Source organism: Puma concolor, chromosome C1 (genome assembly GCF_028749965.1).
Source record: "Puma concolor isolate L17-30 chromosome C1, mPumCon1.1.hap2, whole genome shotgun sequence".
Classification (NCBI taxonomy): domain Eukaryota; kingdom Metazoa; phylum Chordata; class Mammalia; order Carnivora; family Felidae; genus Puma; species Puma concolor.
In genome coordinates, this window is record NC_141674.1 from 18,579,941 (window position 1) to 18,591,707 (window position 11,767).

The following is an 11,767-nucleotide window of genomic DNA, read 5'->3' on the forward strand; positions in this document are numbered from 1 at the left end:
AGCTACTCTCCGTCTCAATGGATTCGCCTGTTCCGGACATTTCGGAATCGTGTAATATGCGGTCTTTTGTTTCACCCGCATAATGTTTTCGAGGTTCATCCGTGTTACAGCATGCCTCGGGATTCTATTCCTTTTAGTGGCTGAGTAATATTCCGTTGTACGGATGGACCACGTTTTGTTCACCCGTTCATCCGTCGATGGACATCTGGGTTGTTTCCACCTTGTGGCTACTGTGAATATTTGTGTACAAGCACTTGTTTAAACACCTGTTTTCAATTCTTTTGGGTATGTATCCAGGATCAGAATTGCTGGGTCGTATGGCAGCTCTGTGTTATAACGTTTTGAGGACCTGGCAGACCGTTCCCCAAAGCGGCCGCACGATTTTATGGTCCCACCAGCAATGGGCGAAGTCTGTAATTCCTTCACATCCTTGCCAACACTTGCTGTTTCCTTGTGTTTTTTTTCCCCTTTAATTCTAGGCATTCCAGTGGGTGTGAGGTGGTATCTCATTGCACTTGGGATTTGCGTTTCCCTAACGATTAGCGACGTTCAGCATCTCCGTGTGCTTGCTGGCCACTCGGGTATCATCTTTGGAGAAATGTCTGTTTAAGCCCTTTGCTTACTTGAATTTTATTTTTGTTGTTGAGCTTTAGGAGCTTGTTCTATATTCTGGATATTAATCCATTATCGGGTATATGATTTGCAAATGTTTTCTCCCATTCTGCGGATCGCCTTTTGACTCTGTCAACAGTGTCTTTTGTTTGGACGATTTTTTTTTTTTTTTTGATGAAGTCCAATGTATCTATTTTTTTTCTTTTGTTGCTTGTGCTTTCGTGTCATATCTAAGAATTCATTGCCAAAATCAGGGACATGAAGATTTAACCTCTATGTTTTCTCCTAAGAGCTTTATTGCTTCAGCATCTACATTTAGGTCTCTGATCCATTTTGAGTTGATGTTTGTATATGGTGTGAGGTAGGGATCAAGCCTCATTTTATCCAGTTGTCCCAGCACCATATGTTGAAGAGACTGGAAAGAGGCAACCTTTTAAAGAAAGATGTCAAGTGAAATACCAGTGTGGCTGGCATGTGCCAGAGATGGCAAAAAGTGGGAAGGTGGTACTTGAGTGAGTGAGTTTGGGAGATGCTGTTTCTAGCGAATTCTTGCTCCTTAAGGATGTTCTCTGTCTTGGGGAGATGCTCTGTTCGCTGAAAGATGTCAGGACTGAGGTGATGTGGCCACTGGCCTCTCACCCAACTTGGCAAGACCCCAGCTCTGTTTTCCCTCCTCTGCTTTTCCTATGAAAAAGAGCCTGCACCTATGAACAAGGGGTCTCTGGGAGCAAAGGGGAGTGATCTCTCTCACTTGCTCAACTAGTGCCCAGCTTCTCCCTCCTCTTCCCCTAACTGGACCTTGGTCCAGTCACCAGGCCCGACACCTCTCCCTTCTGGCCAGACGCAGTTCCAAAAACAACCTCAAGAGCACTTGGATTTATTTTCCAGCCCGGACTAATGACACTTCTGTCCACAGCTCGGACCCAAGTGCCTGTTGGGTGGGGTGGCTGTCCTCACCTCCTGAAAGCTGGTGGAAGTGTGTGATTTTTCCTTTTCTCCTTTTGCTTTTGGAACATAAGCATCTTTCCAAGTCTCTCCGGCCAAAAGATGACGGTGTGGGCCTTGTGGCCTCCCCGTCAAAGCCAAGTGGCTCCACGTGCAGCCTGTCTTCCCATCACCCACATGGTCCCAGGTGTATTCATTTCCAAGGACTATCATAACAAAGTGCCACGCACCGGGTGGCATAAAATAACAGAAATGTGTTTCTCTCACAGTCTGAAGTCTGGAAGTCCAAGGTTAAAGTGTCCACGGAGTTGGTTCCTTCTGGAGGCTCCGAGGGAAAGTGTGTTCTATGCCTTTCTCTTGGCTTTTGGTGGCGGCTAGCAATCCTTGGTGTCCCTTGATCTGCAGACACATCATTCCAGTCTCTGCCTTCTTTTTCACGTGCCCTTCTCCCTGTGTCCCTGTCTCTGTGTCTCCTCTCCTCTTATAAGGACACCAGTCACATTGGATTAAAAGCCCACCTCACTTCATCAAGATGACTGAATCTGAACTGATTACTAGCAGCCCAAACATTTCTCAAATGTTTTGCAAAAGGAGAGTAGTTTTCTGCTGCTGAACGCCCTAGGAGCCTGAACCAGCACAACGCTACTGGGATTTGCCAATGACAAATTGGGACCAACTGGGATTGGGGGATCTGCCCAATACCCCCATCTAGCTCTGTGGCGTCTTCTGATAAGTAGAGCTACCATATAATCCAGCAATTTCCCTTCTGGGTGGGTACCGCAAAGAACGAAACGTGGGGTTTGAAGAGATATTGGTACACTTGTGCCCTTGGCAGAGTTATTGACAATAGCTAAAACGCGGAAGCAACCCAAGCGTCCATGAACAGAAGAATGAATAAGCAAAATGTGATGTATCCACATGGCAGGATAGTATTCACCACTCAAAAAGAAGGGAAACCTGTCATATGCTACAACATGGGTGAACCCTGAGGACATTACGCTACGTGAAATCAGCCAGTCACAAAAGAACACGTACTGTCTGATTCCTCTTGGATGAGATACGTCGAGTAGTCAAGATCACAGAGACAGAAAGTAGAGTGATGGTGGCCAGGAGTTGAGGAGGTTATCGCTTCATGGGGATGGAGTTTCATTTTTTTTTTTTTTCAACGTTTATTTATTTTTGGGACAGAGAGAGACAGAGCATGAATGGGGGAGGGGCAGAGAGAGAGGGAGACACAGAATCGGAAACAGGCTCTGAGCCATCAGCCCAGAGCCTGATGCGGGGCTCGAACTCACGGACTGCGAGATCGTGACCTGGCTGAAGTCGGACGCTTAACCGACTGCGCCACCCAGACGCCCCTTAAATTTTTTTTTTTTTTTCCAACGTTTATTTATTTTTGGGACAGAGAGAGACAGAGCATGAACGGGGGAGGGGCAGAGAGAGAGGGAGAAGGAGTTTCATTTTTTTAATGTTTATTCATTCTCGAGAAAGAGAGAGACAGACAGAGCGTGCATGGGGGAGGGGCAGAGAGAGACCCACACCGAATCCAAACAGGCTCCAGGCTCGAGCTGTCAGCAACAGAGCCCGATGTGGGGCTCAAACTCACAAACGGTGAGATCGTGACCTGAGCCGAAGTCGGATACTTAACCGACGGAGCCACCCAGGCGCCCCTAGTGTTTCACGTTGGCAGGATGTAGGGGTCTGGAGATGAACGGTGGCAATGGTTACACAACAACGTGAATATATTTAATGCCATTTAAGATGGTAAATGTACACTTCCAATGGTTCCGGAGGTCAGAAGCCTGAAATCAAGGCATTGGCAGGACTGTGCTTCCTCTGAAGGCTCTAGGGGAGAATCCATTCTTCGCTTTCTCTGGCCCCTGGTGGCTCCAGATGTTTGTTGGCCTGTGGTTTCATTAGTCCAATCTCTGCCTCTGCGGTCACATCGCTTCCTCCTCTTCTCTGTGCGTCTCTTATGAGACCATTTGCCATTGGATTTAGGACTTGCTCAGATAACCCAAGGTTACGTCCTCGTCTTGAGATTCGTAATTGTATCAGTAAAGACCCATTTTCCAAACAAGGTAACATCCACAAGTTTCAGGGACTAGGTCAGGGACATACGTTTTGGTGACGCCCTGGCACGCCTCGGCCCCCTGGCTCGTTTATACCTTCATCAACACGGTAAACTTCTGAATCCTCACGGGGTTTATCTTCCACCCTCTGCCACGTGCATTCTTGCCACACTCCCGGCTCCCAAGATTCACAGCAGCAGGTGGGGGGCCCCAGCCCACGAAGGGGATGTGGGTAACTTTCCAGAAGCTTCCACGGCAACGTCCGCAATCATCTTGACATTCCACAGACATCATCCGGGCCCATCGTGTTGACATCACATGAGTGTCAGCTGCTAACAGAGCACATCTGCCCCTTGCTCCGGAGAACTGCTCTCCGCCCCGTAGTAGGGATCTTACCAGGGCGGTTACGGGTCTCCCGGGGGTCGGCCACAGTCTGGCTGACTCACAGGGGCGGACGAAAGGCTGGCTCTCGGTGCAGATGGGGCACCTCCGTGGTGTACTTCGTGCTCCAGAGGCCCCTGTGAGACCAGAGCGAGGCCGGTCTCCAGCCCAAAGGCATCACGGATTAGCTCTCTTTCCCTGCTCTGTCCCCCTTCCACTCCTGCACACGAATCCCTACCTCTGGATCTGCTTCTAGGAACCTGACCTGAGACAGTCCCTGACAGTGGTACGTTGGGGAACAGAGCATCAACGTAGCCTTTGGGCCGGGCCAGGAATCTGCTCTGCGTCCCTGCCACGTAAGGGAAACCGCTCTGGCTCCTCTCCGTGGCCGGACGTCCTGAAGAGAGCCCTTGCTAAACCAGTAGCTGCCCACGGAATACCAGACGCCGTGCTGGTCAGCCACACCGCAGATCCCGCCTCCAGCACAGCAGCTGGGGTCGGGCGGTACCTGGCTGAGCTCCCGGTCCTGTGCGGTCACCTCCTGACCCTCCCCGACCGAATGTTGCCTCCCAGCTCCCCGTCTTCCTCCCGCTCATTCTCCTATTTTATTTCTTATAGCCCTTATTACTCTCTGAAATCATGCAAAAAAAAATTTTTTTTTAATGTGTATTTCTTTTTGAGAGAGAGAGATCGACAGAGTGCGAGCGGAGGAGGGGCAGAGAGAGAGGGGAGACGCAGAATCCGCAGCAGCCTCCAGGTTCCGAGCTGTCAGCACGGAGCCCGACGCGGGGCTCGAACCTGTGAACCACTAGATCGTGACCCGAGCCAAAGTCGGACGTTCAACTGACTAGGCCACCCAGGCGCCCCTGAAATCATGTAATGTATTTGTTCGTGGCCTTTCTCTCCGACTTAGGGCATCAGCTGCAGGGGGCTGGGACTCTGACTTTTTCGCAGCTGTCTCACAAGCATCCAACACTCTAATAGGTGCATCATCAACACCCACCGAATGAACAGAAGAGCAGGCCAATGTCCTTGCACTTGAAGTAGACAGAAGGGAAGAATCTGGGTTTTCTGTGCAGATTCTAAAGGGAAGGCCATATCTGGGGGTCACCGGGGCGGGAGAAAGCAGGTCAAGGTAGGTTGTCTTCCAGGTGCCGAAAATCCCCTTGGCCCGTGCCAGCCCCTCACCGGCCTGTCTTCTTGTTGGGTCTGGCGCGGACCTCAAGGAAACATAACATTTTTAATAAAACCTCAGAGGCAATAAAGCCGAATGGTCTCGGGTGCCGCTCTTGCGGGCCCCAGCTGTTGACTTTAGAAGTCAAGGGGTTGGGGTGTTTCCCAATTCCCGCGTAGTCCAGGGAGATATAAGCTAGGAGGGCCTGGCCCATTTTCTACGAAAAAAAACAAAACAAAACAAAACTCACTGGGCCCTGGAAAGATTCCACCGCCAGCCAGAATCAAAGGTCCATTCAGAGCGACAGAACTCCTCACATTCGCTGCTAATGAAAACCAAATTTCTCGTCCCTCTGAGCATTTCCAGGGGCTACGACTGGAAGGGGCCGCCGTGGAGCTCTTGGCCACCCCTCCTGCCACCAAGAGGGCCCCACCGTGTTAAAATAGTTTTATGATAATATGGGCCTCGTATTTTTCTAATTTCAGGCGTCGGTGATTTAGGACTGAGTTGTTTTCATGGAAAAAGAAATAGCACTTGTTTGAGGCAAGGTGAGACTGCCATCTCGGCCGATACTTGCCCTGTGTGCAAATCCAGGGCGAGCGAGCCCCGCCATGAGGAGGTCTGGGGCCCACCTCCAGGGAGGCCTCATTCATGGGGCGTCCTCTCGAATGGGGAAGAACGGGCTGGGGGGTCACCAGAGGGCACACAGACAGGGATTTCTGTCTTTCGATTTCGTGCTTCGTGGATGTCAGAACCACAACTCAGAAAGGCAGACACGTCACCCTCAGAGGCAAAGGGCCATAAAGCCTTGTGTCTTTTCTGCTTCTGCTTTTTTTTTAACAAAAGACGAAAAATTAGAAGATGATTTCTTTTTCCCTTTGACGATCAGCCTTTTCTTTTCTTTCTTTTTTTCTTTCTTTCTTTCCTTCTTTCTTTTTTTTTCTTTAAATTTTTTTTTTTTAACGTTTATTTATTTTTTTGGGACAGAGAGAGACAGAGCATGAACGGGGGAGGGGCAGAGAGAGAGGGAGACACAGAATCGGAAATAGGCTCCAGGCTCTGAGCCATCAGCCCAGAGCCCGACGCGGGGCTCGAACTCACGGACCGCGAGATCGTGACCTGGCTGAAGTCGGACGCTTAACCGACTGCGCCACCCAGGCGCCCCTCTTTTTTTTTTCTTTAAAGTTTATTTATTTATTTTGAGAGAGAGAGAGTGCGTGTGTGGGGGGGGCGGGGAGGCTAAGATGGGCAGAGGGAGAGAGAGAATCCCAAGCAAGCTTTGCTCCCAGTGCAGAGCCCGATGCGGGGCTCAATCTCACGAACTGAACCATGAGATCATGACCTGAGCTGAGAACAAGAGTCAGAAGTTTAACTGACTGAGCCACCACGGTGCCCTGATGATCAGTCTTTATGCATGTAGGAGTCGTGGGGCACAAACTCAGGTGTGCAGGAAATAGCACCTTTTCCCTAAAGTCAGTTCTTACTTTGACTCTGCAGTATCTTCAGTGGATGGAAAACAACCTTTTCAGGTATTACTGTGCCCTCATTAGGATTAGGAGGGAATTCTGTCCTTGTTCCTCACATTTCTCATCCATAAAATGGGGATAGTGATAGTACACACCTCAACAAGCTGAGTTAAAAATGGCAAAATATTTACGATATTGCCTGGCAGGGAGTATGGGCTGTTATTGTTGTTATCATTATTATTTCAAAGATAGAGGCACAGAGAAGGCACCAAACCCAGCATGGGGCTATCAAGGAAGGCTCCCTGGAAGAGGTGATGCCTCAGCTGATGTCAAATGAAGTGGTCCAAACTCAATCTTGAACTCCTTTGCTTGGATATTTATCAAGGTCTAGAAGTTTAATATATGATACCCCTAACAAATGTGCTCATTTTAGAGAACTTGGAAAACACTGAAAAACGTAAAAAATGTAAAATAGCTATAATCCTATCCTTCCAGTGATTTCATTCTAGATTACTTCTTTTTTTATTTTTTTATTTTATTTTTATTTATTTGATTTTTATTTTTTTTGTTTTTAAATGTTTATTTTTGAGAGAGAAAGAGACAGAGCATGAGAGGGGGAGGGGCAGAGAGAGAGAGGGACCAGAATCTGAAGCAGGCTCCAGGCCCTGAGCTCTCAGCACAGAGCCTGATGCAGGGCTTGAACCCACGAACTGTCAGATCATGACTTGAACTGAAGTCGGATGCTTAACCGACTGAGCTACCCAGGTGCCCCCTAGATTTACTTTTTAAAATTTATTTATTTGAGAGAGAGAGTGAGTGTGAGTTGGGATGGGGCAGAGAGAGAGAGGGTGAGAGAGAGAATTCCAAGCAGGCTCTGCCCTGTCAGCACAGAGCCCAATTTGGGGCTCAAACTCATGAGCCGTGAGATCATGACCTGAGCTGAAACCAAGAGCCAGAGATGCTTAACTGAGCCACTCAGGTGCCCCTTTTCTAGATTACTTTTATTTCTATCTTTAAAATGCATTAATTGATACACTGTATATACAGTGAATACCTGGCTAGAAAAGTGTTTATTCCTAGAAAAGTATTTATGTATTTATAGAAAATAAAGTTCTGGATGGGGAACAAAACACCCTGAAATGATTAACAATGGTTACCTTTGCAGGGATAGGATTATGGGTGATTTTTCGTGTGTGTGTATGTGTGTGTAATCTGTAATATCTCCTTTTCTCCCGTGACTACGTATTATTGAGTATAATTTCAAAAAATTTTAAACTGTTTATTTATTTTTGAGAGAGGGAGATAGAGAGTGTGAGCCACAGAGGGGCAGAGAGAGAAGACACAGAATCTGAAGCCGACTCCAGGCTCTGTGCTGACAGCAGAGCCTGACATGGGGCTCGAACTAATGAACCGTGAGATGGTTACCTGAGCTGAAGTCGGACGCTTAACCGACGGAGCCACCCAGGCGCCCCGTGATTTTAAAGTTTAATATACAAAACTTGGGAACCTCAAACTCAAGGTCTTATAACTATTATACTTTTGGGCCATGGAGGAGAATGGGGTGGCTGGGCCAGACTTTGAACCCTGAACCTTTTAGTCTGAAAGGCTACATGGTGTGGTGGTGAGGGGGTTGTCATGAGGCAGGAGGACATAAGGCTTCACTGAAAACCTGTGGGGGGAGGGTCAAGTTGAGGGCTGGGCTGTTGTTAATGAATAGCTGGCAATACCAAGAATGATGATTGTGGACTATTATTGCAACCTTGTCTTTGGTGACTCCATCAGATGCTACGAACCCTGGGAAAGTGAGAAAAAGCTGAGGTTGGGGCACAGGGTGCCCCCTGTGACTTTAGTGCTAAAGGTGCCTTAAGAATGTGGAGCTCCTCCCCCGCCAAGGCCTTTTCCCTCCTTTGCCTGGACTGTTGCAGTAGGCTGTGAACACGTCTCTGCCCCTGTAGGCAGCCCACATTCCATGCCACCAGGGCAACGTCCCCTGGAATGTGCTGCCACGCCTCGGCTTGGCTCCCCAGGGCTGCAGAACCAAATCCGAGCCCCTCGGATTGGCCTCCGGCGCCTGTGACCTGGGCCCTCTTGTCTCGCTATCCCGTCGCCGTTACTAGACCTTCCCCGCCGCCACGGCCCTGTCCTTCAGGCCTGTGCACGTGTGGTGCCCTCTGCTTAGAAGGCCCACCTGCTGCTCCCTGCCAGGTGAATTTCCTGATCCCTCCATCTTGTCTCATCCCCACCATGTAGCCCATGGGCCACCGCACCTGTTTTCCTGTCTGTCAGCCCTAGGCCTCAAGAGCACGGCCGGGACTTATCTGCCTTTTCTTGCTGTCTGGCAGCTGATGGTGTGTCGGGCTGTGGGTCTGCGCTTGGCGAATGAGCGAATGAACTCTGGCCAAGGCCTTGCAGACATCAGGCCGAGAGAACAGAGTCGGGGGTGTGTGTGGCCCAAACAGCTGCCACCCATCAGGACACCAACGAGGCCGCAACTGCTTCCAGCGGTCGGAGTGGGCACAAAGGAAGGGTGATTCCGGAAAGCTGGCTCTAGGGCTGATCCACTCCCCTGCGCCTGAAGGCTTCCTCCAGGCCGGGCTCAGGACAGGCTTTCTCTGCCGGTGAATATAAATATGGGAAACGGCACGAGTTTAGCGGCAAAACTAAAAATAGGAAGCCTGGAATCCGGCCCCCCAGGCTCCTGTAGCCGCCGGACCACACAGGTGTGCATGCGGATGTTGGGGGGTGCGGCCCCTCCCCCTGCCAGCTCCCCAGCCCTCGTGGGGAGGAATGGGGGGCACTCTGGGTTTCCACGAGGAACAGTTCATTCTTTCACGCTGGCCGCCCCCACCCCCGTTTGTCTGACAGCTCATTTCATTTACGGCCCCCAAATGAACCAACCCACTGAGGTCCCATTCCTTGCTCACGTGGCAAAGCAGGCGGGTGTCCGGTGTGCCTGGGAGCCGGCCCCTGGGCCACGCTGGGGGCACAGGGGTGCCTGTGTTTATGGGGTCTGCGTCCAGCCCCGCCCGTCCCCAGAATACCCGTGATGGCCCCACAGCTGTCTCCTCAGACCCCGGGCACACGTCACCATCTCCGGCCCCGTAAAACCCTGCCAGGACGTCCACCTCTCAGAAGAAAGGCCAAAGCCATCCCCATGGCCAGAATCCCAGCAGTTGCAGGACTGTTCTGAGGTGGGCGGTCGGTGCTCTGTCTGGGGGCCACGTCAGCCCTCGGGAGGTGCCAAGCACAGCCCCGTGCCCACGAGGTCACCTCCGAGGCCTGCTCTCAGCCCATCGCCAGGCCCGCGGCAGGCTGTGGGGTGGCCGTGGGGCTGGTGAGACTGTAGGCACCGCGCAGCCCAGAAGGACTCCTGGAGCCTCTAAAAGGGAATCCTGGAGGCCAAGGGTGTCCCAGACCCTGGGACAAAATGGCCTCCTCCAGTTGGACAGGACACTTCACGTTCTAAGCTCCTGATGGTGCCTCAGGGGAGGTGGGGGCGCCTGACCGGGGCTCCAGGACGCTGGGGTTGCCGAACTAGGTTTGTCAACCTTTCCTTCAAGCTGTGTAAACCCCTGTCCCAAAGCAGGGCCTTTGGGGATCATGGGACCTGTGATTCCACTGTGCACTTGACACAGTGTGTGCTCAGGTACTCTTTGAATTAAAAAAAGGAAGCTCAGAGGGGGGACAGGGACCTCCCACTGCCACATAGCTGAAGGGGGTAGGTAAGCAAATCCTTCTTCCCACGAAGACATTTCCCAGGCCCTTCTGAAGATGAACCTTCCACGGGTAGGAAGCTCCTTGGAACAACGACCCTGAGGGGAGGGGACCCTCGGTGCGACCCATCTGCTGCCACCTGCAGGCCACTGTGGTTACTGCAGCGCTTCTCACACAGCCCTCAAACCCTGGGACCCCTGGGGGGGGGGCAGGGGGGTTAAGTCCAGGACTTCTTCCTGCCTCAGTTTCCCGCCTGGGTGCAATGGTCTGTGCCTGCTGGGTGAAGGTGTGGAGCTTTGCATCAGGGGCTCTGGAGGCCACAGCTCCTCTCCCATCAGCTGTGGCCCCAGTGTGGCTGGTGGGGAGGGGCTTGAACTGTGGTCCCCTCATAATCTCCATCCTTCCCTACAAAGTGACCCAAACAAGCGCATCTATGGAAGCAGAGCCTTGGCCTGTAGATGCTGCTTCAGGCCCAGCCCCGCTCATCCCGGGCAGACGCCGCTGGGAGCACCCTTACAGAGAAATTCTGCAGCGGTGGCTGGGGCTGCTGGGAGACGACCTGCCACCCCCTGGAGCCCAGGGGGTGCTGCAGGGCAGGGGGCTGGGATCAAGGCTTTAGGCCGAGGAAATGGAAACTTCCTGTCGGGTGTTGGGTTTCAGGCAGACCGACCTAACGGAACGGGGGCAAAGCCTTGGGATTAGTTTTGAAGTATTTCCATTAGAAAATCGGGTCGGTTTGATGAAAATTCCCCTCCACAAGTCCCGCCTGGACGGGCACAGTGGGCCAGGCCCTTTTGCCGGCAGGGACCAAGTCAGGTCCGCGTGCAGTCACGCCCACAGCCCCCGTCGCCAGCCACAAACAACTCTGAGGAGACGTGGAGCCAGTGACACCCCCTCTTTGCACCTTAGTTGTGCCATCTGCAAACCGGGGGAGCTGATGCAGCTGCCTGCTCTGTAGTTGTGATTGCGGCTAAACTGCCTCCGTTCCAGCAAACACAGGTCGCAGCGCGGGCTCTCACTGAGGCTCCCACCCCGCCCCTGCCCCACTCTGGGGAGCGAGAGCCACATGGGGTACACGGCTTCTACTTGTGAAAAGTCACAGGCCACTTGTGAAGGGGGAAGAGGTGGTGGCATCTCAAAGGCCTGATGTCCCTCTGGGGTGCCAGCCACGGCAGGAAGGGGCCTCACCAGCTGCACTTGCCCAGGGTGGTCTCTGTGGTCATTACTGATGGAGCTGCATGCAGGGAGGCCAAGGCGCTGGGTGCGGGGGGGGGGGGTCTCCAAGGCAGGGGGTTTAGCCCTATTCCTGTCCCCAGGCCCCGCCCTGTTCCTCCTTGGCCATGGTGGGAGGTCCCCCCACCCCCGGCCCCCGTACACGCAGCCCTAGAAGTCTGGCATTGGGA